The sequence below is a fragment of the Fukomys damarensis genome, unplaced genomic scaffold (genome assembly GCF_012274545.1).
Source record: "Fukomys damarensis isolate Sample0158 unplaced genomic scaffold, DMR_v1.0_HiC HiC_scaffold_30, whole genome shotgun sequence".
Classification (NCBI taxonomy): Eukaryota; Metazoa; Chordata; class Mammalia; order Rodentia; family Bathyergidae; genus Fukomys; species Fukomys damarensis.
In genome coordinates this window covers 48,339,582-48,361,567 of record NW_022900942.1, presented here as the reverse complement: position 1 = coordinate 48,361,567, position 21,986 = coordinate 48,339,582, and the positions used below count along the sequence as shown (strand labels likewise).

General features: G+C 35.6%; 1 long non-coding RNA gene across 1 annotated transcript; it reads right to left on the bottom strand.

The window, feature by feature from the left end:
• Nucleotides 1-11,635: 11,635 nt before the first annotated feature.
• Nucleotides 11,636-21,678, bottom strand: LOC104871955. The gene is made up of 3 exons (XR_783014.1): nt 21,532-21,678; nt 15,112-15,253; nt 11,636-11,750 (listed from the first exon to the last, which is right to left on the bottom strand). It is a non-coding gene; the product is annotated as an uncharacterized LOC104871955 (long non-coding RNA).
• Nucleotides 21,679-21,986: the final 308 nt, after the last annotated feature.

Genomic DNA, 21,986 nt, shown 5'->3' with positions numbered 1-21,986 from the left:
TCTAAAGAACTCCAAACTACTGTTAAACAGTGAGTCTGGGTATGGAAAACAAAAATAGGCCATTTAAAAATGTTCTAAAGCAGAAAAGACTTTGGTTGCAAATAAGTATTCTACAGTGTTCTAATAAAAGCCAGTTAAAGAATAAAAATTCCCAACACATCTGAAAGCACTTATATATCTTATTCCATAAACCAATGTAAAATTTATTTGAGTTGAAATGTATACCACTTTCAAGCAGACTATTTGCAGAGTGAATATTTATAGAAACGCTCTATTCCTCACCAGATATACGTGTTTATGGTCTCAAACCTTGCCAGTAACCTTAACTTTAAGGCTTGTTATTTGAAAGCTTTCTCACAACTTTGCTTGAGAGAAAATTATTTGGTAAAAAGTGTTCAAGGACTATTAAAAACCACATTAGAAACACTAGTTAATAGAGATGTTAATACACATGTATAAATACCAAATAGTTTCTCTTGGTGTGAAAAAGCAAAAGTGTAAATAAGGATTAAAATGTACAATTGATATTGTGTAACAGGAAAAAAAATTCTAAAAGAATCAACTTTGCTTGAGAGAAAATTATTTGGTAAAAAGTGTTCAAGGACTATTAAAAACCACATTAGAAACACTAGTTAATAGAGATGTTAATACACATGTATAAATACCAAATAGTTTCTCTTGGTGTGAAAAAGTAAAAGTGTAAATAAGGATTAAAATGTACAATTGATATTGTGTAATAGGAAAAAAAATTCTAAAAGAGTAGAGGAAGTGGGAGGGGTAAGGGAAAAGAAAGACTCTGAAAAGGAAAAACATGGAAACAAAGTCTTTGTAGACAGGAAAAGATGGAGGGACTAAGGGGAGGGCTGGTGAATGGGGAAAAATACAAACCTGAAAAGTCATGTAAAGTCAAGATCCCAATGATGAATGTAACTGTGTTGTATACCTAATACGTACCAATAAATTGAATACAGATTAAAAAAATAAATAAAGATGTTAAATGGAAAATTTACCCCAGATCTTTTCAACATGACAAAATATAGTCTTAAATCATTTTTGTGGGGTTTCTAAAATAGTTTAATAATAGACAATATACTGTTACTTCTGCATAACCCTTTCATAAATTTGTAATAATTTATTAGGTCCTATGATCATTCAAAATTTAAATAGATTATAATTATAATGAAAAATGGGGAAACATGTCATAGTTTAAGAGAATAAATAACAAATGGAACTTACACAAATATTAGAGTGAAATTTTAATGACAATTATCCAATTTTGCCAAAAAGCTTCACACAGGATAAACATAAGACGACTAATTTTATCTTTTCAACATGACAAAATATAGTCTTAAATCATTTTTGTGGGGTTTCTAAAATAGTTTAATAATAGACAATATACTGTTACTTCTGCATAACCCTTTCATAAATTTGTAATAATTTATTAGGTCCTATGATCATTCAAAATTTAAATAGATTATAATTATAATGAAAAATGGGGAAACATGTCATAGTTTAAGAGAATAAATAACAACATGACAAAATATAGTCTTAAATCATTTTTGTGGGGTTTCTAAAATAGTTTAATAATAGACAATATACTGTTACTTCTGCATAACCCTTTCATAAATTTGTAATAATTTATTAGGTCCTATGATCATTCAAAATTTAAATAGATTATAATTATAATGAAAAATGGGGAAACATGTCATAGTTTAAGAGAATAAATAACAAATGGAACTTACACAAATATTAGAGTGAAATTTTAATGACAATTATCCAATTTTGCCAAAAAGCTTCACACAGGATAAACATAAGACGACTAATTTTGCCAACCATTAGACTTTAAAATTTTTAATAAAACATAGAATTAAGTATATATTTTGATATTAATTCTGGCAAGCAATTTTATGTAGTTTGCATCTCTAGGCCTTTGCCCCACCTAATTCCCCAATACTCACCAACTGTTTCTGGCACAGTGATTTCAGCCAAGCCTTCTCATCTATAAACCCGCCAGTGTGAGTCTGGGGCTTCTCACTGTTCCTGTGCACTGTTGCTTATTCCTGCAACATTCACCACTCTGAAACACAACTTAGCTGAAGCTAGTTTCATTTATTATGTATTTCTTGTTCCAGTCATTCTGTAGCTGCTCAATAAATAATTGTCAATTACCGCTAAGCGGTAAATGTAAAAAAAAAAATGCAATACATGGACTGGCACTACAAAAACCACATTTTGCTTTAGTATGAAGAACATACACATTTCATCTGAAAATACCTCTGCATATCCAATACAGATGCTGGCTTGGCAGGAGGGCAATATATTTTGTGAAACAAGTTGCTTAATAGTTTCCAAGAAACCTGCTTATAAACTTCATTTTCCTTTGTTATCTTAATGAAAAGTAGCCATAAACTAAATTTGGGTGCCTATTCTTTCACTCTAAATATCATTTAATTTCCCAACCTGAGTTTCCCTCTGTTGCTATTCCAAAGTGCTGTTGTTCATAGGTTCCCTGCAAAACCTCACATCATCTTTAATAGATGACTTCTACTCCTTCAATTTGGTCTTCAACTTTCCATTTCCCTCTCTCCCTTCATGCTCTCTCCACCTTATCACTCCTCTATTTCCTTTCCCCTAGTCTAAGATGAAAAGACACTCTTCTTCCTACATTTTGAAGCCCGACTCTTTCATATATTCTGGTGTTAATTAATTGGTTTATATGCCTTCTAGTCCATCTTTAATTAGATTTTCATTTCCATCTAATTAAAGTGCAGTCCTATCTTATTATTCACCGTAGTTATGTTCTGTAAAATAACCACAAATACAGAATTAACAAATACTCAGCCATTTCTCCTAAGGCAAATACAAGATTAGGTTCCTATGAGCTTTTGACCACAACATTTACTGATCATTACATAACCTTGTTTATGTGAGGTTTTGTTTAAAGTCACCTGGTTTATAGATACTGCTGATTCACTAGCACTGAGCCCACAACCAACATCACTCTAACTCTCGCCTGAATGGAGCTTTTCTGTCACATGGGTTTTCTCCGGAAGGTACATCACAGCCTTCTTGTGCCTGCCAGGAGTAGATAGCACTTTGGCTCTGTGCTTAGGGATCTTTTAAAAGAGCAAAATTACCAACAACAAAAAAAAAAGAGGCAATGTGACACTAACTAGAGCACTAAAAAGATATTTGTTTATAGCAGGCACACCAGGACAAGAAGGCAGTGCTGCATTGTTTGCTCAACTGGGAGCAAGTAAGACAGTTGACAATATTTCTGCCACTCTACATGTGTCCACAAGAGACCATTTAAACACCAAACTTGTTGATTTAGGCATCACAAATAAATGTTAGCAAGTAGAGAAATTTGTAAATATAGACTCTACAAATAATGGGGGCTGGTTGTAATATACACTTATAAAAATATGAGTAGCCAAGGCTTCCACTTGAGTCTTGGATGCTTCTCATTCTGATTAATGCCATTTCGAAGTTCCGTGCGCTGGAAAGGGAAGTGAGTTTACGAGGAGCCACAATCCCCTATACACAGGCAGGGAATTATGCCAACAATGCTTGGGTTATCATCCTTAGCACAGTTCTGTCTGTATCCTCAAGCTAATGACATTTCAGCAAGAAAAGCAGAAACTTACCTATAATTCCATATGTTCCTCTTCAATCATTTTTATATGTTTTTGCTATGAGATCACATACTACATATAGGAAATTATGTCCTGTTTCTGCTTCCTCACTAAAATTTTCCCATTTGGTTCTTGCCCTACACCATGAAGACAGACACCTTGATTGTTGGAAGTTATTAATATCTATGTTGCAATTTTAAGTCTCCATACCCCAATATGGTGGAAAATGGGGGTCAGGTGTTTGACAAAAAAAAGAACATATTAAAAAGTAACTGACGTGTCAGCAAACTAAACCTTGAAAATCTTCTGTAAAACTTGTGACTTGGCTATGAAGGTCAGTTCTAACTTGCTGGACAAATCATTCCCAGTAAGCTCACTTGCCTGCTCTTACTATTTTAACACATCAAGAAATTTTCCAAACTCACCACACCGGTCATGTATTCATTCTGTCACATATACCAAAGAATGATACACCTATAAAGAGACTTGGGAAAAATATCTCACTCATCTCCCATTCACAACCTCCCCAAATATCCAGAACAGATTCTGCTCTTATTTTTCATATTATGTAATAAAACACTTCATTTTAAACAACTGAGAGCAGCAAACACATGTCTCTGGGATGATGTGGACACTGCCTCTGACCTCCTAGATCAGTATAGACTGTATCTCCCCATCTGAAAGTAAATGTTGGAAGCTCTTATTCATTTTTATTCTATTTCTGAAACATTCCAAGCCAACAGAGCAGCATGAAAAAAAAAATAGATGCCCATGTCTGAACCACATGATTGAGCATTGTTAACTTTCTACCATATTTGCTTTGACCTCTGCTTATATTCCATCTGTCTACCTAAACTCTTCTTCACCTTCTCCTTCTAAGCAGAAATGAGATACCATTATAAAGTATGCATCCGAGATACCATTATAAAGTATGCATCCGTCCCATGTGTCAAAAGAGAAAGTGGAAGAGGAAAAAGAGAAGGAATAAGATGAGGGGGAAGAAGACTTGTTTTCATGTTTTCCAAATTTAGTACGATGAGTCTGTATTATTCTTATAATAAGAAAATATCGTTTGTCAAATTATAATAGAAGCTGAAATAATAGCTTTTGAGCCACGGTCTCTCAGACTGGACTTAAACTTGTAATCCACCTGTATCAGCTTCCCAAAGTGTTAGAATTACAGTTGCACCCCATCATGCCCAGGTTGGAAAATATTTCTGAAGGATCATTTCCTAACAGAGTTTGGGAAAGTAAGTGTAGACCAGCCTGGTTCACTTCCCATGAGCAGTAAACAGAGAGTGAATAGTTCTCACCTGCTCTGAATGTGTTCCAATCCTCCAATGGGTGCTAGCTGAGTCAACCCTCTCTCTCCTTCTCTCCACACACAGGTGAAGAAACTCCTGATCTCACCGCTGTAACAAAGTGCACATTAATACAACAGTGCTAAAATGTATTACATCCCACTGTTCCTCTAGATTAAGAAAATAGGAGACCATCAGCAACCATAGTGAAAGCAGTTTTTAAACTGCTCGTAGAAAGGAAAGAAAGTCTTTTAAACAAATAGTTTTAGAATATTGGACAATCACAGAAGAAATAAAAAGACCTTAAACTAAACTTAACATAGTAGAAAATTTCCATGATTGAGTACGGTGAAGAATTATCAGACATGACACAAAGACAAGGTTCCTAAGAGAAGAAAGTCTACAAATTGGACTTCATCAAAATTAAAACTTTAACTCTGAGAAATACCCTTATTAATAGGATTTTTTAAATGAGTGTACCGACTGGGAGAAAATATTTGCAAATAAAGTAATTGAGATAGCTAAGCTAGTTCTCAATCTTAAGGAGTTAACACATACAGCAAAAAATTAGAAGTTAAGAACTAGACCGACCTCCAAAGGTTATGAAATTAAGATAGCACACCAGGAGACAGGAAGTTAGGAAGTCTGCACACCCTTCAAAGATTATGTGACCAGCCCAGCTACCAGGAAGCCAGGACCAAAAAAAAAAAAAAAAGACCATACAACCCACTGAGGCATGTCATGATCTGTTCCCCTCCTAACCCCAACAGGAAATTCTCCCAGATGTATCTATGTACGTGGGTGTGGCAAGGAGAAGCGCAAGCACAGAACAGCCACTAAAACTATACTACCTTTTTCCGCCTTATCAGCATGGTAAAAACCACACCCCAGGATGGAAACACTATAATGATACATGTTGCATAAAGAGACATGATGAGGGCCAGGGATTTATCTCAGTGGTGCAGCCACCTGCCTCATAAGCACAAGGTCCTGAGTTCAATCCCTGGTACAGAGACAGAGAGAGAGAGATGAAAAAAAGTGCAGGCACAACTGAGACTCGATCACTACACATGATGACATCAAGACTGGGTCCCTTTCCACCTCGTGGATCCATAAAAGCTGGACTCCTTTTTTTGTTTGAGTAAGCATGGAGTTTCAGTCCTCTGTGTGCTGCTTAAGAATGAAAAGCTTGTTCCTGCGCCACTGTGCCTCTGCCTCCCTTTTCTGATAGAGAGCACAGGAATCCACAGAGTTAACATAACCATCATGGGTTAATGGCCAAAGTATATCAAGAACTCTCTACACCCAGGAGAAAAAAAATCAAGCAATCCAACTAGAAAGTGAACAAAAGACTTGAATATTATAATAGATGGTACAGGAATGGGGGAAAAAAGCACATGAAAGGATCCTAAATATTAACTATAAGAAGATAATTCTACATACCCATTGAAATGGCTAATACAAAATTCTGATAATCCAGCTGGAAGGACACAGAACAACCCTATTCCATTTTTGCTATCTCTTGTGAATCTCAACCTATTTCAAAGCAAAAAGTTAATTTTTTAACAAAATGGTGATAATGAAAGCCTGGTTGGAGGATTGATTGCGGGTGGAGGAAGATGAGGAAGGGAAGTCAGTGATTGAAGGTCATGCTGGAAAGTTATCTGATTCAGAAGTCTCAATATTTTGGATATGATGCTACTCAAATCCTTAGGGTTGCATGCTCTGAAGACAAATCTGTCCCTCAGTTTTCTCATTTGAAATCAGGAAAGTCCATCTGAAAGGGTTATTTTTGAGGACTGAATGAAAAAAGCTGCACATATAACATTATAAATAATAAATTTAATTTTCATGGAATTGTAATTCACCCAGACTTTGCTTAGAATTACAACACTCAAAGTATGCTTTTCTCTGAACTCTCCATTTTCAAAAGTTCTCTTTCATTATATCTCAATCCGTTTCTACCTGTATCTTCCCTATATAGAGCACTGTTGTATTTTATTTTTATAATGGTTTTTATGTTTTATAAATTTGAATGCTTTTTAATTTTTCAAATTTCAAATTTTTAAAATGATTGTACTTGAAAAAATGCTTTTAAATAAATTACTTTATTACATGTGGACAAATGCAGACAAAAATCTCTGTAATTTAAAACATCAAGCTATTACAGTATATGAAGGAATGTTTACACAAGATCATCACGGTAAGGAAATGGGTTAGATAGAGGAGGTGAAATTTGCTCAGTATTTTGAAAAAATTAACAAAGAATATTCCTTTTTAATCCCAAATCTTCACACCACTGAGAGCCTTTAAGTATGATTTAAATTATCAGTAGATTAATATCAACTTTCCACCAATGAATTATTCATATTTTCTTCTCCAGTAATGACTAATGGAATACGTACAACATGGGGAATATATTTACTTTCTGACAGTCAATTTCACCAGCACACCAAAAGCACATATTCTTAAGCATTTATCACTGGACTACGTTAAAACTGGTATCAGACAAAAGAAATGAAAGGCAAATCACCATCTAAATTCATGAAGTACATAACAATGTGGTTGCAACCTTTTATTACTATAATGTTGCGTGCACTGGAAAGTCAGACAGCTATGTCTTATATTGTATAAACTACACCTAAGTGTGTACTGAATCCACATTAAAACCCCTGAGTACCTATGGTACTGAAGCACATAGTTTTAAAGTTTATAATCTTTGGCGAGGGGGAGACCACTTTTCTAATGATAGATGCATTAAAATATACACAGAATGTGAAAAGATGACATCATATTATCATGTTGTAGTTCTCCTCATACTCTGTAGGATTCCTTTACTGTCAGCAAAAATAACCAGCTGTTTCAAAACATGCTCTTGATTTATAAAAGGATCTTTCATCATTCCAGGGAAGATTGCCCATGAGCTCAACTGACCTTAAGCAGATTACACACAGTTATTTAGTGTGAGGACTGCCATTCAAAAGATTTGGGGGGATGGAGGTGGAAAGAATTTTTTTTAATATTTGGATAGGACTGGGGATTTAGCTCAGTGGTGCCACACCTGCCTTGCCAGCACAAGGTCCTGAGTTCAATACTCCAGTACCCCAAAATATTTTTTAATATATATTTATATATATCTTTATATATACTTTGGATAATTGGCTCTTACTTTTTAAAGAAAATGAATACATTATGCTTTGAAGTTTGAGGAAGTAAATAAACTGCCACTGGTACCTGGCAGGTAGGTACAGTACATTAAAGGATATCTAACATCAGGTCATCTTGCAAAGCAGATCTCTTTCCAAGAATTTATTACACACACACACACATAGGGGGGTGAGCAGATAAAGGGCTAGACAGAAAAGTCTCAGTTCAAATAAAAGTTTTTCCATAAGAAATCCTCACATAAAACAAGATACTTTTAAAAGACACTTATTTATTGCCCTTATCCTTTACTGCTGCTTTATATTTAGATTTTAATTCACATTTCTTAACTTTTTGCCCCTTTCAAGGGTATGACCTGAGAAGACAAAGAATAAGTACTTTTACTTTATTTTAAAATATTTGTTTAAGATAGATATGGTAGCATAAACCTGCAAATGCCAGGCAAGAGAATCATAAGTCTATGCCCTGCCTGAGCAACTAATGACAGGGAGATCATGTCTCACAATCTAATAATAAAATCTTAAAGGGGCTGGAGAGGTAGCTCAGTGTGAAGATTCAATCTTTAGTAGTGGAAAAAAAAAGTGTTTTGTAGAGGTAAACATTTTAACAATCTGAGAATGAGCCTGAGAACACTGACTATTTTTCTTTACTAAAAGAGAAACTGAATACTAATCCAAAAAAGAAAAGAGAAGTCACCAAAAAAGATGTGTAGAAAGCAGTTTGTGCTCCTCAAACTCCCATGTATTTGTGCACCAACCAAGGGTATTTTTAAAATTCAGATTCAGATTCTAAGCACTGTGGGCCTAGAACTGACCCTAAGAGCTTGAGTTACAGCTGCTTAGGATGCTGGTCCAAAAAACCCCATTATACCACTGAAAACAGGCCCCTCATAAGGAAAATAAAAAGCAATCTAGAAATACAGTTTTTGAAAGGTCTTTTTCCCAAGAAAGTCAACATACACCATCACTCTCTTCCAGCAATTTCCTTAGTCTTCCAACTCAACTACTTCTGAACTAATATTTGGCATGTGATATAAAAACAAGTCAATCAATTCTACAGAAAAAAATTAATAACGGGATTTTTCACTTTTTAGACTGGAAATGTGTGGTTGCACAGTATGTGTTGACTATAAAAAGCTTTTGTATAGCAACTGGACCTATTTTTTTAAAGACTACGATACAACAGAAATGAAGGTTAAGCAGTAAATCATTCCAGTATCAGTGAGACCTCTTTATTTTCCACTGAATCAAGGAAATATAATGGTTGACTAGGTTTTCTCAAAGTCAAAGAGCGATTTCAGTAAAAAACACCCTAAGCATACACATTTGCTTAGTGACTTGTGGAAGTGACATTCACCCTTGAAAGAGTCTCTTGTTCATAGAAAAGAGGGTGCGGCAGCCCTGTCAACTCTATGGCTCAACAACGGTGAATTTTTTGAAGATTCATGAATATTGCTAGAACTGTGCATAGAAGTTGAATCTCTGTGCTTTAGAAATGAATTTTTATGTACTCTGAATTCTCAAGGCATAGCATGGAAACGCTAAGCACGACTTACATCTAATGCAAAAGAAGCATGTGAAAAATACTCTGTCAAGGAGAATCTGAGTAGAAGCATCATCAAATCAAAAACTTTGGGACCCTTTACACTGTGAGTCACCTCTGTCAATCCTCATCACATTAGAAATTAAATCAGAGGAATGTCTTAGGTATTTATTTAAAATAATAGTACTAAACATTAATGTAAATAACATATTTTGTGGAAAAATAACTCTATTTCCAAAACGGAAAAATATTTAGAAACAAAGGTAACACTGCTTTATAATTGTGCAAGCCTAAGGTCTAGCTTAATAAAAGACATGGATTCTCATAAGCGCTCCTGCATTCAATGAAGATGTGTATGGGTTTTTTCCATTTTTCCACACAACTGTGTTCTGAAGGGTCAATGTTTTCATATTTAATACATAGACTTAATGATTTTTTTCATTAAAGACTTTTTTGGTGCTAAGGTTTGAACCCAGGGCTTATACATGCTAAGCATGTGCTTTACCACAGAGAAACAACCCCAGCTTGTTAAGGACTTTTTTTGAATGCAAATATGTTTTACATCAACAACACAAATGTCTATACAATGATAATAGCAAATTATGTTTTATAGTACTAAAATTGTTTTGGCTTTGCATACCCTCTGAAAGGTCTGAGAGACCCTCAGTGGTCAAAGAACCACAGTTTGAGAACCACAACTATGTGCAACTGTGTGAACGAATAGATATTTTAAAACTTATAGAACATATTTTCATAATCCATGCCCTGCATGAGCTCTGCATGTAGATGAGTCAAGACTGGAAGATAGAAAATGAAGCAAGACTGATGACCTGGTGTTTGGCTGAATATCTTTTATTGCCCATATCCCCATCTCAGGCTTGAAATATCCAGACTGGCATGAGACATCCCACCCCATTTGTTTTCAGGAGCAGGTAAAGAGCCACAAGGTAGCTAAAGACCATGAGCCTTCTATACCTGTGTTTGAATCCTTGCACCTTTATTTATGTGTGAACTTTGGTTCTAAGCTTCAATTTTCTCATCCCTAATATAAAAATAATATTGGTACCTACTTCATAGGTTTATTGTGAAAATTGAGTGAGATAAGAATTAACAACATGCCCAGCACAGAACAAGCCCCCAATAAATGCCAGACGTTACTGTTGTTTTTTATGAACAATAAGTTAAAAACACTTAGTCCGCTTCCTTGTGGTCCTATCTCATGCTCCTTTGGGCTCACCACTGGGCAACAATGTTGAACTACTAACCTTTCCCCCAGTAAACAAAATCACTTATCTGTACTGTGTGTTTTGGTCTGCTGCATCTATGTTGTTCCTTCTGCCTATATTACACTACCTTCTCTAAAAAGAATTTCCTCTCCAGCTTCTGGTCCACACTAGATGGAAGCCTCTTTTCTCTTCATTGTCACATTGTTATAATTAACTGCTTATACCCTTCTTCAAAGAACCAGGATGAGTAACAGCATGTGTATATAATAGTGTTGCTTGAAAAATGAGTAATTATGTAGTAACCAGGTTGCAAATCGCTGTTACTCTGCCTCACAGGTAAGCCAAAGCCCCCTTCTGTAGTCTCATCCCAAATATATTTGTAAGATGATCAGGTCACCTATCCAGTCATCCTTCAGATCTTCTTCTATATTTCCATCCTCTAAGCCTGGAAGTGAGCACACTTGGGTCTGACTCCAACATTTAGTCCACCAAACTTGTGATTACTTTTATGTCCACTGCCTCTAGTCTCCTGTGCTTGATTGGGTGGGTGGGGCCACTTTGCATCTGGCTCCAGTTCACACCATTCTCCAAGGGTTGATCTCTACTCTCATTCACCCCTACTTTGCTATAAGCAAGATCTTTGGAATGGCCCAAACTTGGATCTGAGCTCTCTCATCTTTTGAACAGCTTTATTTCCAAAGCAGAGTTACAGACCCATGTGTTTCTCAGTCAAAGTTCCTCTTTTCTGGACAATAGGTACTGTGGTTCCAGGTGTTCATGGCCTTTCTTTGGGGCATGTGGTAATTATCTTCTTGATTCCCAGAATCACTGCTAGACTCCCTTCCTGTTGGATGCAGTTGGCAGCCCTTCCTTGCCACCATCTATCAGAATAAAGCAGACATTTGAACCTCCTACACTTACCAGTGGTAGGTCAGTCATCTGCTTAGCCTGATGCATGGTACCAGCTTGAGGCAAATGCACATCAATGTCATCAGCCAAGTATGAAATATAAGGGTATTTGGAGGACACTGATTTCAAACTACTGAACCCATATCAGTTGATTTGAAGACATAAATAGGGCCCAGAGTTTTAATCCAAATGAAAATTAAAATACACTGATACTATTTATCACCCTATCCAATTTATTCCAGTCTGAATGACAGATTCATCAGTTTAATAGTTTGGCTCTCTCCTATTCTTATTGTGCAAATTGGCCTGTTTTCATCTGACAGAGAATCAAGGCACAAACACAGATTAAGTTCCCAGTTTTAGTTTTGCCTTTTAAAATTCATACTCAGAAGTAACTGAAAGAAATGTTAGCTTCTTTAGAATTGCTTAGCTTTTGTTCATCATCATCATTGCTATTATTTTTAAAGCATGTTCAGCATGACTCAATTGGCTCTCTCCTTTCTAAGCATTTCTATGAGAAATAACAGAGAGAGTGAGCCTCAGGATTGCATTCTGCTCAGGAGAGAGTTTGGGGAAGCTGTGACCACAAGGTTGAGAACCTCCTCCAGGCGTGATGCCCACCTACTTAGTATCATTACACAGCTGGACACACTACTGACTTACCACTGATTTTACTGAACTGAGAAAGTGGATAATTATGTAGATCTGTTCACTTTCCTCCAAATAACTGGGCCAAGACAATCAGCTATAATCACATCTAAAGGCTCAAATAAACAGGCTGCATGAAGGCCAATGATACAGCAGAAACTCAAACATTTCATAAAATTTATACTAGCCAGAATATACTTAGTTTTATTGAGGGTTCATAGGCATCTCCATCTACTCCATCAACCACATCTGCAGCCACTCAGAGATCTGTGAAAGGGAAACTAGCCTCTTTCCACACAGGAAACATTGCCTGCCTAGGAGGATTTCCAGCTGGGATATGTCTTAAAACCTAAAAACCTAATGTTTTAAAGGACCACTTTCAAAGCCTTTTTCTAAGTCCCCATTCACCTTTCTAACAATACATGGCTGATTATTTCTTTCAACAACTACTAAAGTTTTGCTCATCATCTAATTCTATGGTGGAGTCATTAGCTCTTCCTTTGAAGCAGATGACTTCTCCCTAATGACCTGTTGAGTCCTAATACTAATTATATTGTGAGTAATTGAGTTGGATCATCTCTTATCCTGGCCAAAAAGCAACCTATGGGAAGTAACTGTGGAACTGGACTTTGCTTTATCCATTAGTGCCTAGCAGAACACTTTACATATAACAGATGCTGAATGATAGTCTATATTATACTAAATAGAAAATAAAATTCTTAACATGCAACTGTGAAAATTGCCAGAATATTTTTGAAATCAGAAGAATTGATTCTGCTTTTCTTGCACATACAACACAAATTATTTGTATTATTACTGGTATTAGTTACTTATCACACCTTATCACAATTGATTTTTTATTTCTATATCTTCAGAATATATGTGCAATTAAAAATCAAAATTTGTTTTAAATTTATTGAAGACTTTCATCTTTATGTATTTTATATCATTATTTCTTAATAATATCATACTCTTCACTTAGACATTGGTGTCTACAATATTTTTAATAGCTAGACATTTTAATATGATCACCACATTAACTCAAGACAAATCCTGGTTCATGTATTATCAGAAAAGATTACCACAAATCTGTACTAAATATATTCCTTTAAAATTTATTTTCAACATTACTATCTCACTGTATAAGGAGGGTTCCAACCCCCAATACTAGTTTATTTATTCTAAAGTTGGTACATTAATGCCCAGCCGTGCTAAGTCCTCTCTAAACAAATCCCTGTCTGTATATACATGATTCATACTCTTTCCTTCCTCCAGTGGTCCAAGAAACATGTTTATTCTATTTCTTCACATCTATATCTGGGAGTCTTACAGGCAAAAGTAAAAATAAATAATTGAGCTTAAATAACTCAGCCTAGCAAATCTGTCTTCCCTAACAAATCTCACTTACTAACCAGCATTCTTAAATGTTTGTTATTTAAAAGGCTTTAGCAAATTTTAATTTGCTTAAAAATCTTAACATTTTAAAAATATGAAATAGTCTTACTTTACCATAATACCTAACATCAAGTTAAAGCAAACCGCCCATAAGCAGTGGTGTGAGGGAGGCTGTGCATGCACATTAACATCCTCATCCCAACCACATCAGTGCTGTGTGCCAGACTTCCCACTCCCAGCACCTGTGTTTCTTTTCCTAAGGGCTTCTTCTAGCCACTTCAGAACAGGTCACCAGTGCCAGGCAATTGGCATCCCTCAGCAGAAGCCATCCACCAATGTAGAAGGAAGTTAGTAAATAAATACCCTACATCCCTTACCCCTGGGCTACAAAGGTTGGCACTATACTATGTGTGCTAAGTTAACTCCCACAGATTCCCCAGTGGGATTAAACCCCAAGAGCTCACAGCGGTAACTGGCCGGACAATGCACCTTTTTATTGGTTGCTTCCTTCCTGGTCTTTCTTCCCAATTGTCTTATTGATGTTTGCTTTACTTCCCAAATAAACTTTCTGGACTCCCATTTTTCTCCTAGTATATTTCTGAGAGAGCCCAAACAAGAACATTTGTAAGACGAGAAGTTCTGAAAACAACATGATTAATATAGGAGTCTGGAGTGGAACAATTCCTTAGCCAAATGACAAGCGCTCCATTACTGGTGATGAGCAAAGTGGCAACAATTCTAGGAGTACTGTGACACCGAACTACTGAGACTCATGTGAGATGAATCAGGACATGAAACCAGTGGAAGAGGACATACTAGGTATCTCTGGTATTTGAGAGATTTTGGAATAATGGTCATTAAAGCCTGTTTTACTTTTAGTTTTGTTTGTTATGTGACAATGCTTTGTTATTAAGCACAACTGAAGCTCTGAAGGAAGAATATAACAGACTGACTCAAGCTCCTACCAACCAGCTTGTTTGTTCACTGGCCTGTGGGCGTTCTCTATCTACTGAAGCCATTTGGTCCTTCTGTGCAGTAGGCTAAACCTACTGGGAGTTAATGACCTCCCAGAGCACATTCAACCCATGACTGACAGGAACTGATGTGTGAATATCCCAGTTCCCTCACCCCTTGAAAGAGATGACTCAGGCATGTGTTCTACACTGACACCAGAGTTTCCCCAGCACTAAGTTCCATTACCCCATATCAACTTAATAAAACAATTCCTAATGGCTGGCTTCGTTCCCTGTCTCAGGTCCACCGCTCACTTTACAGCCTACTTAAACTTACTCTTTCTTTCAAGGCCTGCTTCTGAAATGGTCTTATCCATCAATTAAAGAACTTCAGTACTGTAGCTAAAAAACCAGTCAAAGCTATGAGGAATATGCACAATCCAATCTGATATTGCTGAAACATTTACAAGATCTGGGACCTATAAGGCAAGAAAAAAATAGAAATTAATTCACAGCAGGTTCAGGGGTTAAAGAGATTAAATTCTGCCACTTGGTAAAGCAATTATGAAAAGGAAAATTAGATTTCTGTATAAACAGACTTTTAGAGACATTAGTGGGTCATGAGTATACTCCTTCAGAGGTAGAGACCTTGTTTAGTGACTACGTAGAGGTTTTATGCTACCCCTACTCCTTGATAGTGTTTCAGGACAATAAATACCCTCTGATACAAGCAAAATTTCCATTAAATATGCAACTTGTCCGTTTGAGTGCAGTACCCCAATTCCCTGGGTAGAAATTTTTCCCTTAAGAAAATTTGAAGAAGTGTGATGAAAAAATCAAATGCATAGTATTTTCTTTGACTGTTGGAAAACACATGCGTAATTGGCATAAGAGTACAATAATAAGGGAATAAAGGATCTGATTGAAGAATCTTGTGATTCCAATTATAAACATGCAAAATTTAAGTGACTTTTTAGACTTTTAATTTAAAAAGGAGTTATATGAGTTGGTGGGAAGAGGGAGGGAAAAGGGATGATAAAAGGAATTAAGATCTATTATGTCTGTGTACCAACTCCACACAAGGAATGTAAACATTTGTACTGCATATACGTACTAATAAAAAAGGGATTACATAAAAATAATGCAATTAAAAGTGTTATAACAACATTTAGAACAATTGATATTTATAGATTCTTCATGTTTAGAAATATAATTTAATAGAGTCTAACAATAAATGCTCCAGAAGGTCCTGTTTGTTCTGATAATTTAATTGCCTGGAAAAGGTCAAGTATTAAATTTATATCTGCTCCCTAAAATTAATTTTTAAATTATACTAGATACATAAACAGAGTAATTTGATTTATAAATTTAAATTTAAAACTTAAGGAAACACCAGAATTTGGAATTGTAACTTTAACAAATCATTCCTCTTTAAAAATCTGAATAAGGAGCTGGGGATTTAGCTCAGTGGTTTGGTGGCCTGCCTTGCAAGCGCAAGGACCCGAGTTCAATCCCTGGTACCAAAAAAAAAAAAATCTGAATAAGAATAAATAGTCCTGTCTATGAACAAGAGCTGCTCTCAAGGACAACCAGAACAGTCTCGACCTTAAAAGTGGGATACGGTGAGCCTATGTTTACAACCACTAGGATTTTACATCTTAAAAGGGAGCAATCTAACAGACCCCAATTACCCTGAATTACTAGCTATCAATGATTTGTGTTTTCTCTCTTCACCATCATGTCAGGGTTGCAACTAATCTATGTACTGTCTGATTCCTTGGGAGAATTACTTTCATGTTCTTCCAGTGAGGATCACAACAGATACTAAGACGACACTAAGTTGGATTCAAACATCTGGTCTACCGCTCTAACACAGCGCTAACTCTAACCCTAACCCTTCTCTCCATCTCACCATCCACAATTTAAAGTAGGCAAGGAACTTTGTATTTTTATTGTTTCTCCCCAACCCCACACACCCAAAAAATCAGAATAATATCACTGTTTTGTATGGTATACTAATTAACTAAATTTTCACAAGTATATGAGAAATACATATCAATTCCTTTAAATAAAACTGTTTTATATTCAAGACTTAAGGTAAGTGTGCGGATTTTCCATTCATTTTTGCTGTTTTACTTGAATTGCTCACCTAATTTTCCTATCTAATTAGATGGAATCTTTCTTTCCATACATACCATTGAAGGTAATAGGGCATTGCTCAGATAACTAAAACAAGGTGCTACAGTTGCTTATTTTTCTAGGTAGTACTGGAAAGTAATAATTGTGTTTGATTTACATTTATAGGCTTCTCAAAGAAAATAATTAAAATGCTTAAACATTTTTAAATGCCAGTTACTCTTCACAGCTTTAAATCAGTCCGAAATTGAAAGACTTAAATGTTCCACCTAATTCACTGCCAGTTTTTTACATGAAAGGGATGCAGAAATAGGTTGGGAATTCTTCATTTGTTCCACAGCAAACCTAAATCCAAATCCAAAGCCTGTAGCTACCCTCCCTCTTCCGAAATCTCAGGACTACTTAGAAATCCTGTGACAAATTTAGAAATTTCCTTTTTGTGCTTTCAATCCCCACATCTGGTCCTACTCCTTAATTCTGGGCAGATGAGCTCAACTACTTCTTCAAGAATATAAAGCCTTTTCCTTGTTGTTGTAAAGCTGCTCAGCTAGTGTATCTTATGCACTTGTTATGTGGTAACCACTTTGCTAAGAAAAAAATATGCCTGAGAAAAACGATGGAGGTCTGCCTTCAAGAAATTCCTAGTCAGGAAAGGAAGAGGACATGAGGAAAAAACAGTTAAAATATAATAAAGCAAATCGGAAAGAGATAAAATAGTAATTCGCAAGACAAGGAGAGCTTTTATAAAAATAAGAAGGAGTAAAAAATGTAGTTGTGTGGATTTTTCCCCAAATTCATTCTACTAACTATCTCCTAACTTATGATTATTTTCCTGTCTGGTGTCTAACTCCTGCCTAATCTAGTTTAGGTAAATATAAGAGAAACATGTGGCTCATTGATTATAAGAAGGAAAAAAAATCCAATTATCTGTAGTATGTAATTTCAATCCTGAAGTACTATTTCAAAATTATTGTTATTGATTTTTTTAAAAGAAAAACTTTAATTTTCTCTTTCTCATGAGTGTGGTTAGAGAGGATGAATAGATAAATATACAAATAAATTTAAAAGAAAAATCTAAGGCAAGTATATATTTTAAAGTATTAGCTGATTTACTTTCCTTCTAGCATCCTGCACTTCCTGCCATCCCACTGTCCTTTCCTCCTTTTTAAGACTTCTTCTATAAGAAAAACAAAGTCCAAAAAAACCTAGCTTTTTTTTTTTTTTTTTGGTACTGGGGATTGAACTCGGGTCCTTGCGCTTGCAAGGCAGGCCACCGAGCTGCTGAGCTAAATCCCTGGCCCAAAAACCTAGTATTTTAAGTTAAATATGGATATATTTAAAACTACCACAAAGCTCAGCACCCTAAATCAACACTCACATTACAATCTCTCCCGTTCTATGGGTTGACTTGAGGCAGCTGCTTAGCGGCTCAGGCACCCGCTGCTGGGACACCGCTGGGTTAGAACATCAGAGGTGGCCATGTATATTTCTGGTGCTTTGGCAGAGAGAGCTGGAAGTCCAAGTTCGGGTTCAGCTGGGACACGGACATTTCAAGAATCTCTCTTCCCCTCCCCTGCCCCTCCCTCTCCTTTTTCCCCCTCTCTTCTCCTCTTCCTTCTTTCCCTCTCTCTCTCTCCCTCTCTTCCTCTCTCTCTTTTTCTCTCCCATCAGAAATATTTACTGACCCCTTCTTCATACCAGATACTAATCTAGGTGTCGGCTGTACAGTGGTAGCCAAGATAGAAAATCTGTTTTTATGAGCCTACCATTTAGCAAGGGGAAAATCAATTTTAAAAGTGAAAAGTACTCTGAAGAAAATTTAACAGATGGTGAAAAAACGATAAAGCAGCATTTACTGAGTGCTTTTGAACGAATGAACATTTACTCTCTCAGCAACACCACACTGTAATCAAACAAAATAAAAATAAGAAAAAGATTTAGTGTTAACAGTTTGCTTGAATTAACACATTGACATAATATAATGTAATTCAAAATGAAATGTGCATTGACATACAAATTTATATTACTCAAGGACCAGAGAATAAAATATGATTGATTTTATTTGTCACTAATAAACTTTATCACAGATGTTGATTGACTCTGTCGCAGCATAACATTACTCAGAAAATTATAGGAGTAATTTTTTACATTGTTATTGTTTGTATAATTTTGTCGTACAGCAAAGGAATATTATAGGCATAATCAATTCTAGTCAAAGAAAAACATTTTAAATCATTTTAAATTCAAAATAATCTAATAAATTATAATAACCCTTAAGACCTCAGTGCATGAGTCAGTTCATTGTTGAATTATTTACCATACAATTTGAGCACAAAATAAACAGGCATTTTAAAAATTAGTAAGTCAATGGCTTCAGTTCACCAATGACCATTTTTGGTAGCAAGGATATATTTGTGAACAAAAAACAGTTACAAATTGATAATCATAACCTTTAACTAGGGTTCAAAAACTCAAAATTGTATTCTGTCTTTGCTGATAACACAGATCATAACTTCATGCAATAAAACTTCACTTGTCAGCCCTTTCTTTCTAGTTCACCAGAAGTCCCACCTTTACCACTACTTTGTGACAGCAAGCAAGTCCTTTGAAGAGTAAAGAGATCATAACAGCTTGCTCAACTCACAGAATGTCAGGGGAATCAAACTGTTCAATAGATGGATAAATGCATTTGAAAGATATATGAGTGTGTGTTTGTGTTGATGCAAGATATGATCTTATTTTCATAATTATATGTGTAAGAGCTTGAAAATTTGATTTAGGAATTGATTTTAAAAACATTTGAAACTAAATGTAATACTAAACCAGAGTCCCACAAAAAGTGAGTAGAAATTTTAAAAATCAACTGCTGTTAGATCATTTCAAGCTTTCTTTCTCTACATTACGAGAGAAAGTTCTATGAAATTATGACATGGCCTGGATTGTATGATACCTGCCAATTTCATAGAGAGAAGAATAAAAAAATATTGTTTTAGAGTCAATGAACATAATAATTACTTTCCAGTTATAAAAATAATCCATATGTTGAAACCCTTGAAAATACTGTGCCTTAGCAGAATCATGGATGCAAGCAACAGAAAAGCTAGGTTAAATAAGAGTCTGCATAATTGAAAATCTAGAGGAACAGCAGAGGTGAGGAGTAATCTAACTCAGGGTTCAACAACTACCACAGGAGCAGTTTCTTTCCATCTCTGTGCTCTGCCTTCCTTGGCACCAGCCTCCCTGAGACAAGCTCTATTCATGATATCAGTTCCAGTTGTCCTACCTGCACCCACACTATAGCACAGTTGCTCCCCTGCTTTCATTCCAAGCAAGCCCAAAGTGGTCCCATAATGCAGCCATATATTGCTAAATTACCTCAGTTCCTTTGGTATAACCTGCCTACTATCTTTTATAAATGTCTTCACTAAACATATATGTTGACACAAAGGTTATGACAATGCATATATTTTCAAATTCATGGTGTTGATGTGTTGACATAATGTTACTCAAACTGCTTCAAATATGTTATAAAGAAAACTTGTGTAAAGATCCTCTATAGTCTAAATGTAATACCTTATGTTGAAAAGTATTAAAGTGGCTTTCTTTTCCCCTTAAAAAAAATTCACCTGCCCAATCAAGGTCAGCTAAGTCATCTCATCTCAGCTGAATTGTAACTACTGGTAAAAAAAAAAAAAAAAGTAAAAAAAAAAAAAAAAAAAAAAAAAGAAAGAAAGAAAAATGTATGTAAAAAGTATACAGATGACATGAGGAAGGTAGTAACATCCAATTAAAAAAATATCTATGACGAGAATAAAAACAAAGAGAAAAGGAATACTTGAAAGCTGTGGAGGTTAATTTCCCATGTCAACTTGGCTGGACTATGGCACCCAGTTGTATGTTCAAGTGTTGGCCTAAATGCAATTAAGAGAATATAAACATTATGTACTGCAAACATGTACTAATAAAAAATACATTCTTTCTGGGCTGGGGATTCAGCTCAGTGATGCTGCTGCCTGCCTCACAAGCACAAGGCCCCAAGTTCAATCCCTGGTACCTCCTCCAAAAATACATTCTTTCCTTACTGATGTAAAAAAACTGAAATGTATAAAAAAGAGAATCCTAACCTCCTGTAATCATGAACATTGACATTTTAAAAGTTTCTTCTGTTTTATTAATCTACTTAAGATTAATACACAAAAACATAAAGGAACTTACTGTATTCAAATGGTATCATAGTGGGTCTACAATATTCAAAACCTTGGAATGTTATTTTGTCCTTTAATATATTAAAGTGATCATTTTTCCATGCCCTTAAGTGTTTTAAATATGATTTTTAGTAGTTGTCAAATAATCCATCACACAATTACAATCCATTTAACTATTTGACTATTTCTGAGGATTTCAATAATTTCTTTTTTTTTTTAAGTACACAGTGCTCTCTCCTGCCTTGAAAAGCCAACTAGGAACTAAATTTGACGTTTCTGAAGATCAGGATCAAAAGTGTTGCACTTGGTTCGACTTCATGCAAGCTATAGTTCATTATGAATAAAGAGTGAGTTGCCAAGTCAACCCTTAACTGGAGCCAGTCTGATCTGGCATCAAAAAATACGAAGATCCATACCTGTCAAAAGGTGTTTGGGGCAGCAATGTGGGTCTTGGATCCCTGCTTCTCCATCATCACCACTGTTAGAATAATGCTTTTGTTTTCACGTAACATAGCAATGTTTGTGACTTTTGAATCTTGTTTTTGAGTCTTTAAGCTTATAAATGCTCAGAAGAAAGAAAATCAGCAAGGAAAATGAAAGGAGAAGAGTTATGAATGGACCTGCAGGAACATATTTCACATTCCATATTTACTCACTTGCACTCACAATTACGAGGTAAAACAGTGCGCAGTCACGAGCGGTGAACAGAATGGATGTTCTTGGAGAACAAAGAAACACATGGTAGCGTGGCCAACCATGTTAGCGTTTCCCCAAAGCACAGTGGCCTTAGGAGCTTCCATGCCCGACTCTCCCTCCCCTGCAGGTTTTATTCTCCATCCATTTTCCTCTTTTGCAGTAGCTCTGATCCAAA